Source organism: Ambystoma mexicanum, chromosome 6q (genome assembly GCF_040938575.1).
Source record: "Ambystoma mexicanum isolate Mex_15411 chromosome 6q, UKY_AmexF1_1, whole genome shotgun sequence".
Lineage (NCBI taxonomy): Eukaryota > Metazoa > Chordata > Amphibia > Caudata > Ambystomatidae > Ambystoma > Ambystoma mexicanum.
The window spans coordinates 1333399103-1333418309 of NC_090937.1; the positions used below are offsets into that span (position 1 = coordinate 1333399103).

Consider the following 19207-nt stretch of genomic DNA (forward strand, 5'->3'; position numbering starts at 1 on the left):
TTAAATTTTCCAACACTGCTGGTGTAAATTGCTATGCAAATGTTGCAATCAATCTTCTGTTCCAATTGCCACCTATTGTTCAAAACATTTACTTGAATGGTTCAGACCAGTTGTATTAACAAATGCTTGTCCTTCATAGAAATGCCACAAATAATCCTGACAACACTTACAGTGTCTCAGGAATAAGGCAGGAATTGGACTACTGTGCCGGAATGGTAATATTCACCATAAACACACAGGAAGAGCCACCAGAATGTCTAATGTACTTACTGCAAGTACTGGAAACCAAAGCATACATATGAATGAAATCTTACATATTTCATATACCTGGAAACATACATGCAGTCTCTGCAACCATGTTGCACAAGAGCACATCCCTAATGAATGATTTGTGTCTGTAGCTGTACCAAATTGTGAAACCATTCCAATTTCATCATATGGTGCAAAATACAAATCATGGCATATTATGCACTTTTTGCTATTCAGGCAATCATTCCACCTTGCACATAAACTCACATAGCCAATATCTAATACCGATGCTTTTAAGGTACAATGCAGATGGTACAGAAAATAACTGCAAGCTTACTAGCTTCACATACGGGCAAGTATGTCTTGGCAAGAACACCTTCACTACAGTAGGCGTAATCTACCACACTGGTTCCACAACCAATGCAGGTCGTTATATTTGTTTGAATGCAACAATACTTCCATTACTCTAAAAACAGAGATTACCAGCAAATCTACCAAATGCCTACTTAATATTCCTTAAACCTAAATTTAGTCACTGACCTGTGAAACTATCAATGGTTAGTGCACTTTAATCATTCCTTTAAGTACTGCACACTTCAAACAAACTTACTGTGAAAGTTAAACTCACATAAATGTAGTATGTTTTCTTTTAATGTTGTATAGATTTTTTTCCTAATGACCCAATGATTATGCAAACAGAAACAACTCTGCACAACACACAGTAATGTTGTTTCAAACATACTACTTAGAATGTACTGATTATGAGGGTCTAAAATGTTTTGTCACTGACCTGTAGAACTAGCAACAGTTAGAATACGCCAACTGGTATCTAACTGCATCCATAGTACAGCAATGCTACTTTTGAATACCAAAATAGTTAGAATACACCAACAGGTATCGAACTGCTTCAAAAAATTCCCTTCAGAACTACAAAAATATTAACAGTTAGAATACACCAACTGGTATATAACTGCATTCATAATACTGCAATATTACTTTTGAATATCAGAATAGTTAGAATACACCAACAGGTATCTAACTGCTTAAAATAATACCCTTCAGAACTATAAAACTATCAATAGTTAGAATACGCCAACTGGTATTTAACTACATCTATAGTAGTGCAATGATGCTTTTGAAATGCAAATGTCATATAGCGACTGATGTCTGGAGCATACTAACATGTGGCTGTGCAAAATTTGGTACAGGTTAGTGAAACAGTCTGAATTGTATATGGACCATATGCAAAGCCACATACCCACAAACCCATACCCACATTTTCACTTTTACCGAAATCTGGGGGAAAGGGGTGGGGTGCCCAGATGTCATGTAGCCAGTAATGTCAAGAGGGTCCGAACATGTGACTGTGCAAAGTTTGGTGCAGATTGGTGAAATGGTGGTGATCATGTGCAATGGGCAATGCATATAGATAAATTGAGTGCTAAAATGGTTCAGAAGTTAGCTTAGTGTGTGAAGCACCTATTGCAGAGCTATGTGTTCATATGTACAATTAGAATATCACATTTCAGAAAGGATGGCTGATCCTTTCCTATTTCTGAGGTTTATAAACCTGCCTGCACATGTATGTGGGTTTGCAGAACAACATCTGCTATTACCAGCAATGTACCTGCACCAGATAGGGGTTAATATTAAAACATATCATCCGTATAATGAAGGTCTAGAAATTGGTTTGTGTTGTAAAACATAGGCAATCGCGTCCAACAATGGCATAAACTGTAAATCCAAGAGGTGTATACGTATCCAAATTCAAGACTATGGAACAAAAGCGTTCATGCTGCTGGTATCGTTTATCCCATTACTTGATCTTTCTTCTTATGCAGGCCATTTGGATGGAAGGGATGGTAGACCAAAGAGAGGGGACCATATTTTAAAGGCCTCAGGCAAGCACATTTTAAGGTCTGCTTATTTGACACAAAAAACGGTTTGCTTTTTGGTAAAAGTCAAAGGTATGTATGCACGTTTATTAATGAAAATGTCACAAGCCATTGTTTTAAAAGTATTGAAAGCTTTAAAACACAAAAGACAAACCACGATTAAATTTGCTAAATCACATCCATTGGTATGCTGGTTCTTATATAATTTCCTTGATGATGGAGAGAATGAAGCTAGAATCATTCCCATTTTGCATAACAACCTTCTATAATATTTTGTTCAAAAATGGTCATGTTTGGTAATGTGATTTGTGTACTTTCCTAGTCAGTTCTTCATAAAATTAGATTGTTTTGCTTCATGGTAAGAACTGAAAAAGAAAGTGTTCAAATGCAGAAATTGCAGAGTTGGCACAAATCCCAGCTTCACCCCTTCGCCCCTTAACCAATGTGTGATCCTGGGCATCGCATGTAATCTTGTATTGCTTAACCTCTCAATATTGCCAGTCCCTAAACCTTTAAAAATTATCGGCCCTTCAGAGTGATTTCCTTCTCATGGTATAATCTTCATAAAAGCATTATTCATGGTTTCACTGTGTTAATAGTGAGCATATTTATATCACACACCAAAGGCATTTGTTACTTTGATATCTTATGGTAACACTATTTGAAAACTGTATCCCACTTCTAATCTCAGTCTGTCTGGATAAAGACACCTTCCTGGTAGCCTCTAATCTGCTCCACTATCCATGCTAAGGTATGTGTAGCATTCTCCTTCCTTCCAATTGGGGTTCTCTATCCATTCATGAGCACTTTAGCATTCTGTGAGGTAGCTAATGTGAGTTATCTGTCTATAATGGGTTACATGTACCTTTTACATATGGCCCTCAATTAATACTACAGGCTGATACCTTCCTGGATGTTATCGATACAAAGTATCCTGTATGTACTAGAACAGTAACCTCTTTGTAGACTGCTAATCTTTGTCTTCAAATGCTACTTCTTTATCATTCTGAATGAAGAGGGTAAGGGGACTTAAAGGGAGTAAACGTGCTTATTATGCTGCGAGACAGCCTATCAACCTATAGGTTGTGAGCACAACGGGTAGGGGTGGGCGGTGCAACCACTATTCTTGATCCCTTAATTCCTTTGGTTTGGTGGAGGGGCACCCCAAAGATGCCCATGCCCAGGGCCCCAAAAGTGCTTAAAATGGCCCTGCTTGGTGTGTGTTCTTTCAGTGGATGCCATGGAAAGATAAAAGGAACTACATGTACTCCCTTCTCCCTTTAATTAGCGGTTATTTTCTTTATTTTTTTTCATCTATCTTGTTATGGCCAACATGGAGAGAGAGAGAGAAGAGACTATAGGTAGACTCTTCTCCTGTTCCATGGTGGCAATCTTCTTTGTTTATATTTGTTACCATTTTAAATAGCCACCATTGAAAGGGTGAACAGACTTCAAATCCCATTCCATGGCAGACATTTTTTTTTTATTTGCGAAATGCAGGAATGTGTTGTAACCGAATAAAGATACTATTATAACCCCGGGGTGAAGTGGATGAAGACTTCCGGCAGATGCATTGCACCATAAAAAAAAGTTCCTGGGAAGGCCTCTCGCTCATCCAAGTGGTACTGCTGGAGATAGGAGCAGTATGTCAGTACACACTTTGTGAAAATCCTCCTCTCCGAACCTCTCTAGCATTTCTAAAGACTCTTGAAATAGAGTGCTTCAGTGCTGCAGTTGTGTCAAGAATCTACACCTCATTACAGAGTTGCCAGTCAAACCAGTTGCCAGTAAGCGGAAAATTACCAGCAATGCTGTAACACCTTTTCCGCCGACTGACTTCCCGGTGGCACCTGGATATTATGGCAGGTGGCGGAAATGGTAAATGGCCTTTCCCATGGAGTCCACAGTAATGGAGTCACTGAATCACCAGCCCGTTGCTAACAGTGTTGGTGCTTTAGTGAAAACACTGTCAGTAGGACTCGGAAATCCCGGCAGATCAGGCCTGCTGGCCGTTCTGTCCCCAACCAGAAAACTCTTTGTTTGAGGGTCTGGAAAGGGTCTGGTATGTTGCTACCTGCACCCTCATTTCCGGACCGCCAAAAATGTAATGAGGCCCTCTGGCTGTTGCTGGCAGCACATTTAATGGGTGGAGCTTCATACATAATTAATTGACATGGTTAGCCAGACCAAACTGATGGCCTCAACAAAAACCCTGGGGCATTACCTGATGCGGTAATGCCCCTCAGTTTAGGGTATACCGTTAAATAAGTATTTTCACCAACACAGATGTGCAATATAGTACACATTTAGACTGAAAAGCTCATAATTCCCCAAAACCGTTTATACATTGATTTCTTTACATGTTTTCTTTTTTTATTTAATGTAATGAAATGTTTTACTAGTTTTATGTTCGTAGGGATATGATCGGAAACCAAAGACCATTTCTTTTTGTAAAAGTTACTTTGTAACTATATATAAAAAAAAAAAGTAATATGCGTAAAAAAAAGAGTTAAACATATTGGGCCTCATTACGACCCTGGCGGTATGGGGTAAACGCCGCCGTAAAAGTTGCAGGCGCCGTTTATCCCGTACCACCTCATTACGAGGTCCCCTCGCGGGACCCAGGAAGCAACGCCTGGTCAAACCAGGCGTGCTTGCCGGGTTCCGCGAGGGGAAGAGGGACCAAACAACGGGCCAACTCGTAATGGCCCGTTGTTTGCTCCCTCTCCCATTCCCCTTCAGCCCTACGGGGGCTGAAATGGGAATGGGGAAGGACCGGGTCCGGGTCCTTGGAGGGAGGAATTACCAGGCCTTCCGAACTCAGAATGGCCTGGTTATTCCTCATTCTGAGGACCCGGATCCGATTTCGGCGGCAGCCATGCCGCCAATAGTGGCATGGCTACCGCCGAACTCGTAATGAGGGCCATAGACTTCTTAAATATGCAAATAGAAATCTGTAAGATGGTAAATAATGGTTTATCACAAACAACCTCTAAATAACACAACAAATGCACTCTCAGAGTTTCCACTTTCTATCCAAAGGATCCACACATGTTAAGATCAGAAACAGAGTAAGCATGTCCACAATGTGACTTCTGCAATCATACCCTACATTGTTATTACAAAATTCAAAAGGTGTATAAGCAAACTTATAAATAACATTATGTCTAATGCCATGAGTGTTTAATCTGCATACAAATAATCTTTTTCTTCTTCTAAAGAAGGTGCGTAAAAATTGCCACTTTAAAAAAAATAACGCTAACAACTAAACTGGTATTCAGCTATTAACTTGTCCCAATCCCTACTTGTGGCACCTGCCACAGCTACCCATTGCTGGCATGGATCACAGATGACTCACATAACTTAGACATTGTAAGCCAGTAAAATCGGAACATATGGCGTTGACACTGCTGATGAAGTCAAGGGTACATTCAGTGTCAGTTGCATCGCATTGGTGGAATCAGGTGCTGAACACAGTGCCAATTTCCATGCACATAATAGATGATCCCCATGCATTTAAATTTGTTGGTGCTCATCCAATTTCCAATACTCATCCTCCACATCATCCCAGTAGACTCGCACCAAATGATTTATCATGATTGATGATCCCAGGCTTTGCGATGGAACATTAGAATGGCCAAGTCTTATTGTTTTCTTGAACAATGTGCACTGAACATCCTCTGCCTCCCTTTTCAGCACTGTTCTTTCACCTTAATTATCTTCGAATGTCTATATGGATTTTTATTCCTGTGGCTTTCTTCCTGGGTGGTGATGGATTGGGGACACACATGCCATTGTCATCGCTGCTGCTGCTGATCTCATGATTAGACACGTTAACATGTACAACTGGTAAGGAAAATTTAAAAAACTAAAATTGCAACTCTAAAAAGATAATGCCACAAACAATAAAGCCTCCTCTCTGAACCTCTCTAGCATTTTCTAGGACTCTACTTATAGAGTGTTATACTCCTGCAGGTGTTTGAAGACTCTGGCTACTACTGGCAGCACATTTAATGAGTGGAGGTTGATTCTGCACAGCCACTACTCACAATTCTAGTACAGATAAAGCGCTGACATCAAGGATACAAAATATACATCATACAAAATTTTCTCACACAGCTCTGTTGAGTAAAAAGAAACCTGACATGAGCAATCCAGCAAAGAAAAAGCAGAAAAACTATCATCTTCCAGAGAAGATAAAGAAAAAAAAGTAAAGAATCAGTATTGTGGATTTAACTTGTTCCAATCCTCAGTTATACCAACTCCCACTGCTACCCATTGGTGGCATAGATCACAGATAACTCTCATAACGTAGACTTTAGCAGACAGTAAAAAAAAGAACATGTCAAGTTGACACTGCTACCAAAGTCGAGTGTTCATCAACTGTTGTTGGCGTCGCACTGGTGGAATCACCTACTTGACGTGGTGCCAATTTCCATACACGTAACATATGAGCCCCAAGCATTTTTCTTTTGTGATGCACATTCATTTAACAAAACACAACATCCACATCATCCCAGGGGAGATGATTTATCAAAATTCATGTTCCCAATATTTCTGAGTGAACATTAGAACGGCCACATCTTAGTGTTTTCTTGCACAACGTGCTCTGAATATCCTATGCCTCCCTTTTAACGCATAGCCTATAATCTGCACAAAAGAATCTACTGTAAAAATGCATCCCTACTGCAGCTATTCTCATGTTAAGACATGTTCAAATGTCCAACTGGTCACAAAAAAAATGACAACTCTAAAAAGACAATGCCTAAAAAAATAAAGCCTCCTTTCTACCATTTCTAATCACTCTTTTAGAGTGTTAAAGTGCTGCAGATGTTTGAAGAGTATGGCTATTGCTGGCAGTACCTTTAATTGGTGGAGGTTGATTCTGCACAGCCAATACTCACAACTACAGATAAAGTGCTGAGATCAAACACAAAAGAAAATACATCTTACTAAATATCCTCGGGCCAGTTCGGTTGAGTAAAAAGAAAGCTGGCATGAGCAATTCAGCAAACAAAAGACAGAAACGCTATCATCTTCCTGAGAAGATAAAGACATTTGTATTTGCAGTGCTCGTGCAATTTCCAATGTGAAACATCCACATCATCCCAGGAGACTCATACCAGATAATGTATCTGCTTGTCCTTTCTCTTCTTTCAACCTTTATTCTCATAATTTATTTTTTAACAGGCCTTCTCTCCTCCAGAGATCTGACAGTACCTTGTTCCTGGACAGGGAAGACCTGTCCATTGTTCATTCCTTGTCAGCATTCCATTGGTCACCTATAGGGAGTGTACATTGTTTTCAACAATGTTTTCACCCTGGCATCTCTGTGCTTTGTTATTTCACCCTTTTCTCATGGATGAGCAATATATCCCTGCCTTCGAGGCACTGATTTGGTTAGGGATTACCATTTCACTGTTTAAGCAGCAAACTCATTAATCTAAGATCAGTAGTTGACAAACGGATATATGAGATGTTTCATTTTGTAAGTAGGGGAATGGGTGGGTGGGCTGGATCAAAGGAATACACAACTTGATGGCTACTCAGACCATTGCTACAATTCCCAACTCTAATGACAATTACTGCAGTTGGTCCATCAGTTTAGGCTTGAGGGCTGCAAACAGACACATAAAACACATATTACCTTGCACACTGACAGGTGCAGCATATGTGGCAATCTGAAGTGATGAGGTAATGTACAATAGCAGATAGGCGATAAGCATATGATCTTTGTTCGACTGTTTTTGTTTGTTGGGTTATTAATCTGGGTCTTATTTATTAATCATACATTTCTCACATGTGGGCAACGTGCATTTATCATTACGTTTTTAGAACATATTTTGCTGGACACATTTGTACTGTGGCATCAGGCTCAGTAGTTTCGACTGTTTTATGCTTACAAAGTAGAGTGGTTCCGTCATATGAATATTGGGGCATCATCTGTATTAGTGTGATTGTTGTATGTTGTTATGTATGCTCTGTTTCTGAATGTGTGTTAGTGCCTTGTAGTTATTTGTATGGCAAGTGTCTACACTATGACGAATACACAAACATTCGACGTATTCAGTTAGCTTGTTGCACCGATGCTAGGCTTTTCCCTCGGCATCAAGCCGTCAAAAATTGCAGTTTTCCTTGTCATTTTGTACTGCTTTTTGTTTTATTTTTTAGAAAGGCGTCTGTTTGTTTCATTATTTAATCCCAGGTTTCATTAGATGCCGTCTTAATGTATCAGTGTTCCGCTAATTCACTTGTAGCGTTAGATACCTGTGGTTGGATCATTTTTGCATTTTAAAATGTACATTGCTTACTAGATGTTACATTTTAATAACATGGCTATTCGAATTGTCTAATATATCCTGATTCGAGATCTCGAAATTAATAATGATGTCAGCATGGCACAGTAAAGCCCATGGGTTCTTTGAAAAGAATAGCAGGATCAACAGTGATATTGCTTTCCATATTTTCTGCAGAAAAAAGTGATGACAAAGCAAAACATGGCTGACAACTTTGCTATCTAATTGCCACACGAGGTGCGTGCGAAGACAGATGGAAATGGTCCATTTCTTTCATGCACCGATACGATTCAAAAAAAGCATGCAGGTGCATTTTAATTTTATTTCCCTGAGTGTAATATAGGTCAGGTTGGAACAAGTAATATGCAGCTTTTGGCAAACAACATCGCTGCTCAAAATAGCCGAGCCAGTGTGAAATACTAATATCACATTAAGTCTCAAAAAGTAAGAGTAGATACCGGAACCTCTGACCTGGCAACTTTGCCTCATCATATTTATGTGCACATGTATTCTGTTGATCATCTTTAAGCATGAGTTAACCTTCATTAAGGTGCAGCCGACCATCTTGCTCGCTTTGCCCAAGCTAGGCTAGCGGGATGCCACTGTTGACATCCACAATCCACCATCCCTTATCACCAGGGGGGACTGGCCTACAGGGAACTCTGGAGATTTCCCGCTAGACCTCTGCATCCTCTGCATCCTGGGCCTCTTTTCCCTGGTACCCTATACTTTTTCAAAATGCTCCCATATGAAAAGGGTGAGGCTTGCTTAAAAGGTGTAATATTGGGCCACTTTGAACAATATTTCCTGGGCCTTTTTGGTTCCCTCTTCAACCCTGCCGATGACAGCCATTAATCAGTGTTTACACCTTTGAGACCTGCCAGTGAGGAAACCAGGTGTGTCGCTCACTGGATTAACGTGTCCATCGGATGGCCTTATTTTTGAAGTTGTGGCATGGTTTTGAATCTCAGCAGGTCCACACTCATTTACACCCTTTCAAAGGTGGCAACACGAGAACAATAGCTTATCAACACGTCGCTGATATTAAGCCATTCTGTGAAAACAACCATTGAAGTGAACATGCACATGGCATTTTATGATACTGCTTACTAACACTGTCTCTATTTCTTTTGCAAACAATTATATTTTTCTTAGATTATGCTGTGCATTTCAGAATAGTATGTGGTTTTGCAATAATTTTGTCAACGAAGCTGATATGCTAATAAAGCAGCTTCTAAAGAAAGCTTTTACTAGTACATTAACCAATCAACGCTTGTGCAGAATGGTGTGGAGTGACTGTCTCACAAACCAACAAAAACCCTACATAGGCCACGCGCCTAGGGGAATAGTTTCACGCAAGTGCCAAGCCAATCAAAACAAGCATTAGCAAAGCCAACATATATGACTTTATGCAAATCGTATGCTCTATGTTTACAAAGCAAATGGCAAGTGCATCATCCTCCCCAGACCGTCATTGCTCAAGGTCAAGATGGAGAGCCCTGAGATTTTCAAACCAAACACTTACTTTGTTGTAAGATATTTCGGTTTGAAGTGGCAAACAACTAAAAAGACAACCTCCAAAATCGTAGGCAAATTATTGAAATTGCATGGTGGCAAATGCCCATTTAAAGGAGCTAAAGCATTTAACATAATGGAGTTCATTTTGGATTGTGGCATAGTGTGAATTAAAGGCGTCTTACGTCTTTCATTCACACCATGCCACATTCTCAGTCGTTTGTATGGTGGAGAGGAGGGGCAGACCGCAACTTGCATTTCTGCCTCCTTCCTCTCTGCCATACAAATGCTCCATGGATTTTCATGCCAGCGCACATGCTGGAGATATCTATGCATAGAGCAGGCAGACCCCATAGAGATCCATTTGTACATGGTGCCTGCCGTGCGAGCATGCCGGGCAGCATTTCATTGTAATTGTGAACACTGACTGCCATGTCATTCCCAATTAAAAGTGGCAGGTACACAGCGGAGTGCAAAAATGCAGGGAAAAAGGTGGCCTAAATGCACAAATTTGGCAGAGACCTGGCTAAGCCTGAGTACAAATGTACCAAGTACCTGCTATCAAATTACTTTGTGGAGCAAAATGAGCTCCAAAATTAATTGCATTTTGATTTGCTCTTTTGACCATATTCCTCTCAAGAATACCTGCACATGTAAAACTTTGTTCTGGACCCAGATCCTGTCTTGTATATATCTGCCTAATGTAAATTGTCTGATGACCATGTAATGTTCCTACTTACCATGTACCTGTAACTAAGCTGAGCATATTCTTGTCGTGTGCGCCCTGATGCCCCAGGGTCTGGCGCGCTCTATAAATAATAAACTAAACTATACTATAATACCACATTTGCAATACTAAAACTAAACTACACATGCTGGAATGTAAATAGCTAATAGTTATACAGTTCCTGACTCATTGAGGGTGTCACAGTCGACATGTGGCCAAACTACCATCGAATATGTGATGTGGATCAGGATTGAAGGGCACTGTATTTGCCATTTATGCTTTTCAGTACTGCGTCATCAGGTGAATAGTTCACTATTCTTCAAGATGTGTAGTACATTTCAGTAATGCTGCGGCTCACACAAATAACACAACAAAACAGAGCAAGGCAGAGTAAAGTTCCCTGGCTATAGTAAGAGGCCAGTGATGGGGTAGGGTTATGAGTGCATTCCCAAACTCTTCTTTAGCACAGGAGATTATATCAATTTGCTGATCATTGGTTCCAGAATTTGAAGATGTGGGGCTCCACCCCAAACCACTCACACTAAATTGGATTCTAGAGGCACAGAGATGTTGGGAGGGAGACTGGCAGAGAGACACATGCAGAGAAAAACAAAGCAAGACACAAGAGTAAGAGACAGATTGGCAGAAGAAAAACAAAGTGAAAAGGAATTGTGTAGTTGTACATCTTATTACATACATGTTGTTGTGCTACTTTTAAGACTCTTTTTTTCAATATATTCCTATTATAGTAATGCTAACATATATGTTGAGGTATAACATTAGACATTATTTATTTTTCATCCTAGGCGACCAGGGGCAAATGTCATTCAATAAAAGACTGGGTTCCCACATCAGAACAAGGAAAAAAGCTCGGAAATGTTGACTTTATGCTGGGCATAGACATTGGGGGCAATACCTGGACTAACAGTGACATTATTCCGGGATACACATCTTCATCTGGCACTACCTAGCATAGAAGGATATACCTGGACTAATGATGGCATTACTTGGAGATAGGAAGCTCTATCAGCCTGTGCCTACCATAGGTGGATGTACCCTGATCATGAGGACTACAAGGCATGAATATGAGTCTGCTCTTCCAGATTCTGAAGCAGGGATTCTCCTGAATTGGTTTACCATATTTTTGCAGCAGAAAAGAACATTACACTTGACAAACAGCCCGGAAAGGCCTATGAAACCATTTTCTCAAAAGTTGGTAAAAGGGCAGTTGTATAATTTGTGATAGAAATGTGTATGAACATTGAGAATACATTAGGGCAATCAGTGCCTGGTTGTCTGGCATATTATTGGCAGTCACAACACCACAGATCCTACCTAGTCTGCAGCTCTGCATTTTTTCTAACATTATAAAGTCTGCGATGTTCTTACCAATCATTGTCACCATTATTTGTCACTGTTCCCCTTACTTTTTTTACAATGAGGATTTGTAGTGTCCACACCTAAGGTGACCATACAATCACCTGGAAGGGAAATCAAGGCATCTTCAGATCACCCTCAAGTCTGAATCCTCGAACACCCATCTAGTGCTAGTGTAGGACATAGCAAAAGCACTGGGCTTTCAATAACTCAGTGCCTCTTCAGGGTGATTTAACATTACGCTGCATGGCTTGGTGTCCATTGCTCATGCATCGGTACAGGCTCTCATAGTCCTCTGCTGTCTCCATTTCCTGCTCTTCGGATGCTAAAATGTGACTCGCTCTCAGGCTGGGCTTAACAGGCAACTCCAGAAACACTTCAACGATACTGGGGGAGCCTTGAGGAATCATAGATGATGAGGTCATCCAGGAAAAAGCTGTTGATAGCAGATTTGATCAAATTATGTCACTAATGTAAACAAAAGAAAGACACACAATTGATCATCCAAATAAATTGAGAACTTGCGTTGGACAATGTGTCAATACTAACCAACCCAGCAGAGTTCATTGCAGAGAAAATAGAAGAAGGGGATTATGTGCATGACTGTGTAGATTGCATTGACAGGGGCAAAGTTAACCCCCTAGTTAAGGAAGAAGTGATCGAAGGGGGCGCAACATTTCATTTTCATTGACAGATGTTCCAGCCTTGACCAGACACTGGGGCAAAGGCATTCAGGGTGCACAGTGGTATGGTATAGACAAGGAGTACACAAAGGGGAGTTGTTGATAGTGTACTCACAGACACGACAACCAAACCATTTATCTGCAAAAGCAGCAGAGCGAGTTGCCTTCATTGAAGCACTAAACATGTCAGAAGGCCAAGCAGTGGATATCTTCTCTGATTCAGTCTATGTAACCTCTACAGTGCACTCAGGATTAGCAAGGTGGGAAAGGAGAGGGTTTAAAAGAAATTATGGCACTCCCATGTGAACTTCTAGACATGTTACCACCCCCAGTAGAGGGAGCATTAATAAAGTGCAAAGCTCATACAGGAAGGCACCATTTTATCTCAATAAGAAACAAATGAGCAGACAGACCTGCAAAAGAAACAGCATATAGGCCAGAGGGATCACATGTGCTGTTCTCTGGTGAAGAAGAAACAATACCCCTAATAGCAGTATTGAAAGTGTGCAAAGATAAAGATGAATTGCCAGAGAATTTTAATTCAACCCCAATATGGCAGATCATTAAATTGCAGGGAGAAGCATCAGATGCTGAAAAAGAGCTGTGGAAAAAGAGAGGATGTTCTATCTCCCCAACTGACTTGGTTTGGTAACATGATTGCATAGGAAAGGTTGTCATACCAAAGAAATTATTACAATTGGCATTGGAACAGTTTCACTATCCCACCCATGTATCGAAAGAACATGTGGCTGCAGGGATAAGTGTAGACTTATTTGTGCCAAACCTGTTTGGACATGTAACTGAATATGTAAATAACTGCATTAACTGCCAGAGGTTTCTGCCAGGTAACACATTGAGACTTTTACAGGGAACATTGCCACATCTGGAAGGCTCCTTCCAGCACTTGCATATTGATTATGTTGATATGCAAGAAAGGTGTACTTCTTACAAGTACCTGCTTGTAGTTGTGTGTCCATTCTCACGTCGGCTTGAGGCAGGTCCCTGTGCCCACAATGATGCCTGATCTGTGGATAAATATATGGGGAGGGAGATATTCCCGGGGTGGGGGATTCTAGATGAAATTCATTCTGATAATGGGTAGCCCTTTACCAACGATTCGATGAAGCAAATAACAACACTCCCGGGGATAAAGCATAAACTAGGCACAGTTTACCATCCTCAAGCCAACGGTTTGGTAGAAATGATGAATGGCCTGCTGAAAATGTGATTGGCTAAACATATGCAAATGCTTGAAAAATCATGGGTACACGGCTTGCCTCTTTGTTTATGTTAAGACATATGCCTGGATGAGATTATCATTTGGCTCCTTATGAGATTGTCACATGGTGAGAATGCATGTGCCAATTCCACCATCACGTACAATATCTGACACTCACTATACCTCTGCTATTCTTTGGGGGGTGGAATTTGATGCTTAACTTAAAGAACTTACCAAGTCCCTTAAATATATCTCCTTGCAGAGGAGGCCTAAAAACCAATCTGGACAATCAGGTGATCCAAACCGACATTTCCCACAAGCAGCACCTCTTTTTCCAGATAACAATGTCCTCGTGCAGAACCACGTCAGGAAGTGGAACGAGGAGTGCTTCACTGGCCCACACACCAACATATATTCAACACCAACTGTTATCAAGCTCGAAGGACAAAGCAGATGTGTCCACATAAAGGATGTCCCCAGAGACAAAAGCACCATCTCCCAAAACACAACATAATGGGGTGTATGACCGAACCTTCTTTTCATTTTCTAACAGCCCTTAGAATGTATAAAAAGCCAGCAAAAGAGGGTGTTCAAGAAACTCATACTGCTAAATGTGTGAGAAAGAAAAAGATATTTGCAGGTTTCTGGAGGGCAATTATGTTAATATGTCTTATTGTAGTATTAATACTTTTGTTTGTTGTTTAAAGAAATACATGAAACACAAATGAAGGGAAAAAGAAAAATATGAATGAGAAATGTGATGAATGAGGAGGGCTTCCACCATGGCACTGAAGAGGAGCATAATTCATTAACAGGAAACAATTGATATGATGAAATGATGTGTGTGGGAAGAGAGAGAGAGTAAATGGCACATGCCACATGTGCTCTCTCATTCCACACGTAGGTGAAGTGTTGTTCAAGCGTTTGCTGCCCCAAGCTGTGTCCTACGAGTAAATGTATTCCAGGGGAACAAAATAGCAATTAAAATGCTTCAAAATAAGGAACACCGGCATACAGTGGTGGAGTATGTCACTGAGGGCCAAAAACAAAGGGAATTACAAATATGAGACCATAAAAGATTGCAATTCACAACTACAGAAGGGCAAAGTGTCCACTGATGTCACTCAAGGCCACTGATGGGAGTAGAAGGAGCAGTATGGTATGGGGATGAATGGGAGGGAGGAATAGTGCAGTGCCATGCTGAAGGATTGGTGGGCTTTGAGCAAAATGTGTAAGCCAAGGATAATAACAGCTGCCGAGCAACTTGGGAAAAATATGTTCATGTTCTAACTTGGTTACATGAAAAACATCAACCAGTTGGCATACGGAGCCTTACACGATTCCCTTTGTGTTTCAGGTCAAGTTGGTCAATTTTCCAGCTGACTAATTTGGACTGTGCCAAGGTGATGAAGAATGTAAGCACTGATGCGGGGAACAGCAGCAGTGATGGATATTTCGTGGGCATGCTGATCCAAAGAATGTGACCAGCTCCCTCCTGACTAGAGTAGAGTTTGTGCTCTCGTCACTTTTTACAACCCTGCATGTGTGGAGCCTCAGATTATCACTGCAATGAAGAATTCACTGCAGGGAAAAATGGCACAACAAAATGAGCAGAAAATATTATGAGGAGAAAACGGGAAAGCAATTACTTCTCAAAAAAGAGTGCTGAGAACCTGGCTGCTATCCCAGATGAATACTGTTTATTCAAAGTGACTGCAGCGGACTCGATATGAGTTAATGCAACTGGCAAACTCAACAGCAAAATGTTTGAACACAATTAAAGAGGCGATGAGGCCTTGCGCTTGGTGGCCCTTCCAAAATCAGTTTGTCCTGGACCTCCTAACAGCCATCGAAGGAGTTGTATGTGGCAAGTTTCGGACAAGTTGCTGCACGGCCATACCTGATAGTGAGGCCTCTAATGGAACTCTAAATGCAACTATGCAAGAGATATGGACACTCTTAGGAAAGATAACAAGCAAGGTCAATGGAGTACAAGCAAAAGACTAGCTGGACAATCTCTTCACATGGGTACCCACCTGGCTATGCATATTGTTTCGAGTGGCTGTCCCTGTGCTAGTGCTCATTCTTATCACCTTCTGCATTTTTAAGAACTTTTTAAAATGATATTTTAACAAACAATTGGACTTTTGATGGTACCCTTGAGTGTTGACAATAATTGTTTTGAAATGAAGATAGGAAACAAAATAATGGGGAAATATGAAGAGGAGGATCCTGATGGGTTGGTTTTTACACAGCCTGCAGATGTTGAAAATGACAAAGAGTTCTGGATTCAATGATTAAAAAATGGCACAGAGTTTGTATGGGTGGGGGTACATTTAAATGGTTAGGAGGAGACTTGGGGAGACATGACAAAGTTGGAAACTATGTGCATACATAAAGATGAAGTAGCTAAAAAGGAAAGAGAGGCTCAAAAAGATGCAGTTATTGATACATTAATAAAAGAGGGAATAATGTAATAAAGATGCAAGTTCAACGCGGTATAAAGAAACGCACATATCAGCTGTGAGAGTAGCACTGCAAAAGGGAGGAGGCTCTTTCTGATACCTGTGAAATAAAATCCTTAATAAAACAAATCCAATACAGGGGCACAGGTAAGTATAATCAAATGTAGTGGCAGGACAAAATGCGGTAAATAGACTTAAAAGCTTGCTTTTACTTTAAATCTGTGTTAGCATTTTGTGCGTGGCTAAGCCTGCTGTGGCAGTTATTTAGTGCTGAGTCTGCGATACCAGGCCAGCGCTGAGAGTAGTACATCATGGTTGTTATTTTATGAGGTCACAGATCAGAGCTCACAGGTTTTGCCAATGAATAAGGAATACATGACCATTTAATAATTCAAAATCATTTATGAAAAGACTCTAGTGGTATCATGTTGGAAAGCAATTCTCATGAGAATCAGGATCAAGAGATTAAGGCAGTTGATTAAAGTTCTGCTGATCATCTCAAATGTTTCAATCACTTACCTTTGTGCTGTGGGAATTGAAGGTGGATTGTGACATCACAGGGTGTAAAAGAGGGTGGTGTGGGAAGGTTTGTGGATCCAATTATTGATAACAATGTTTGCTTTTATATAAGGGTTCAAAGTGTGGAGTCCTATCAGATTTGTGTGAGGAGATCTTTTTTGTGTCGCACAATCACAAATTCTAGTTACTTGCATTGGATAAAAGTTATAACCTTTGGGGCGTTTCTTTGACAGCACCTTATCACGCAGTTCTGTTATGCGATCTGTTTGAATTTGCTGTCCCAGCTGCGTTGGGGCCCTGAATAAAATGGTTTTACTTCTTGCACTGGCGTACACTCCTTTTTGAATATTTGTGTACGTTTTTGGTGAGTTTTATGCAGCGACTCCCGATACACAAGTACAGCAAATGCAAGTACTGGGAGTACCGCAGTGGATGGACCTTTACTTCGATGCACTACATTTTTCAGTTAAATTCCTTTTGAAAGTTTGTGGCCGTATACATGAGGACCTGAAACAAAAGGGTGCTACCGTTCAGCTGTTGATGTCTCATTTGGAGCAGCACTAGTCTGCTGCCAAGCAGACACCATCGGCTGCCAACTCTGGAGCCAACAGGAATCTCTACGAAAGTGAGGCTGGAGGGTCACGGTATGGGCTTGAAGCATTTTTGTCAGGTCACAATCTTGAAACCCGCCCCCTCACCTACAACACATACAAAGAATGGCACAGATCAAGGCGAGCTGCACAGGTAAGGACAAATCCTGTTTCCATATTTCAAATATCTGGGACTGGTGAAGCTGTCACTCCTTTGAACTCTACAATAGAAGCAAATTCAGAAAAAAACAAAAAACAGAAGAGTAAGGAGATGCGCCAGAAAGCAAGAAAACAGAAAAGTGTGGGCACCTTAACTGGTTGGCTAGTTAAGGAGGCGCCAACGGTCCTGGTAGCCAGTGCAAATGTATTATCTGTCACACAATCCCCACCTCTGATTACCGCTTTAAATAAAGAGACCAGTTCTGATGAGCAAGATTTATTTAATGGGACACCCATTGTTATTGTTTCTGTTAAGGGTGCACAACGGCCCAGCCTGGTATCACTAACTGGTTTGGATCCATTACTCTTGACGATCGCATCAGTAAAACCAGCATGTAATTTGAAACACCTAAACCGATGTGCAGTGTTGCGGTTACTTGCCAAGATACCTACATTAAGGATATTTAACACCTCAGACTTTGATTTTATTGAAAAAATAAAAGTTAAATGAGGGCATGCAATAAGACTTCACTGCTGTTTAGCAGGCGCAGCTGCCCTGATACGCTAAAAAAATTGACCTTTGGCTCCCTTGGCTATGAACTTGACACCAAGTCCTTTGAAGTGCATTCACCTCCTTGCTATGATGGGTGAACAAAAGAATGGAACAGGATGACAGAAGCAATGACTGCTGTATACGAGAAACTCCCAGAACCACTGTAAACTCTCAAGGATGGGAATGGTTAAAAGGCTTCCTTCCCCAGCAGTGTCCTTCCTCTAAATGAGGCTAAAGTTGCTTAGTTGGAACACTAGAAGATATCGTCAGCTTCTTTGTCACTATAGTTGGCCCATGATAGTATATTATGCCGTGAGATCTGGATAACTGATAAGGTCTACATTGATGGGTTTGTGATATATCAGACTTTTGATTGGGGTCTGGCAAACCTTGTGTTCTGAGTTGTCAGCTATCACTACCTATGAAGATAATGTCATTGATGTTAAATTGATTTGCGGTGTGAGGATAAAAGCACAAACATGTGTTTGATAAATGTGTATGACCCCCCAGTGGGTAACTGCACTGATGATAGCTTTTCATGCATTGATGAAGTATTTGTTGATTGGGGGGTTTTGGTCGATCATGGGCTGATCTTGGTAGGAGGCAATCTAAATGCCCAGTGTTTGGATAATGACCCTAGTAGTTCCTTTGAGAACATCAGCCGTGAGTCTATGCTTTTACAGCGGAAAGACAATGATCCTCGGTGGCTTAGGGTCAACTTTCCTAAGGAATGGGAACTGGTACTCCTTAATGGACGAGCTAGAGGTGATACACCAGGGAGAGGGACTCTGATAAGTGGTTGAAGTTGGGCAACTTTGGACTATCAGATGAACACTGCAGCTCCCAGTAAAAAATGTTCCTGACTCAAAGCTTAAAGATCTTACACCAAGCCATTCAGGCAATCGCTTTTAGTGGACTAGATAGGGCCATGTCAGTGGTAATCAATCTCAGGATGGTATG

The 19207-nt window shown here is 40.9% G+C and overlaps 1 long non-coding RNA gene across 1 annotated transcript in view; it reads left to right on the forward strand.

Annotated features, from left to right (window-relative positions):
• Positions 1–17269, forward strand: part of LOC138516652 (uncharacterized) — a 59318-nt gene extending 42049 nt beyond the window's left edge. The window contains exon 2 of the long non-coding RNA XR_011282295.1: positions 15319–17269. This is a non-coding gene — a long non-coding RNA (uncharacterized lncRNA). The remainder of the gene's footprint in view (positions 1–15318) is intronic.
• The last annotated feature ends 1938 nt before the right edge of the window (positions 17270–19207 follow it).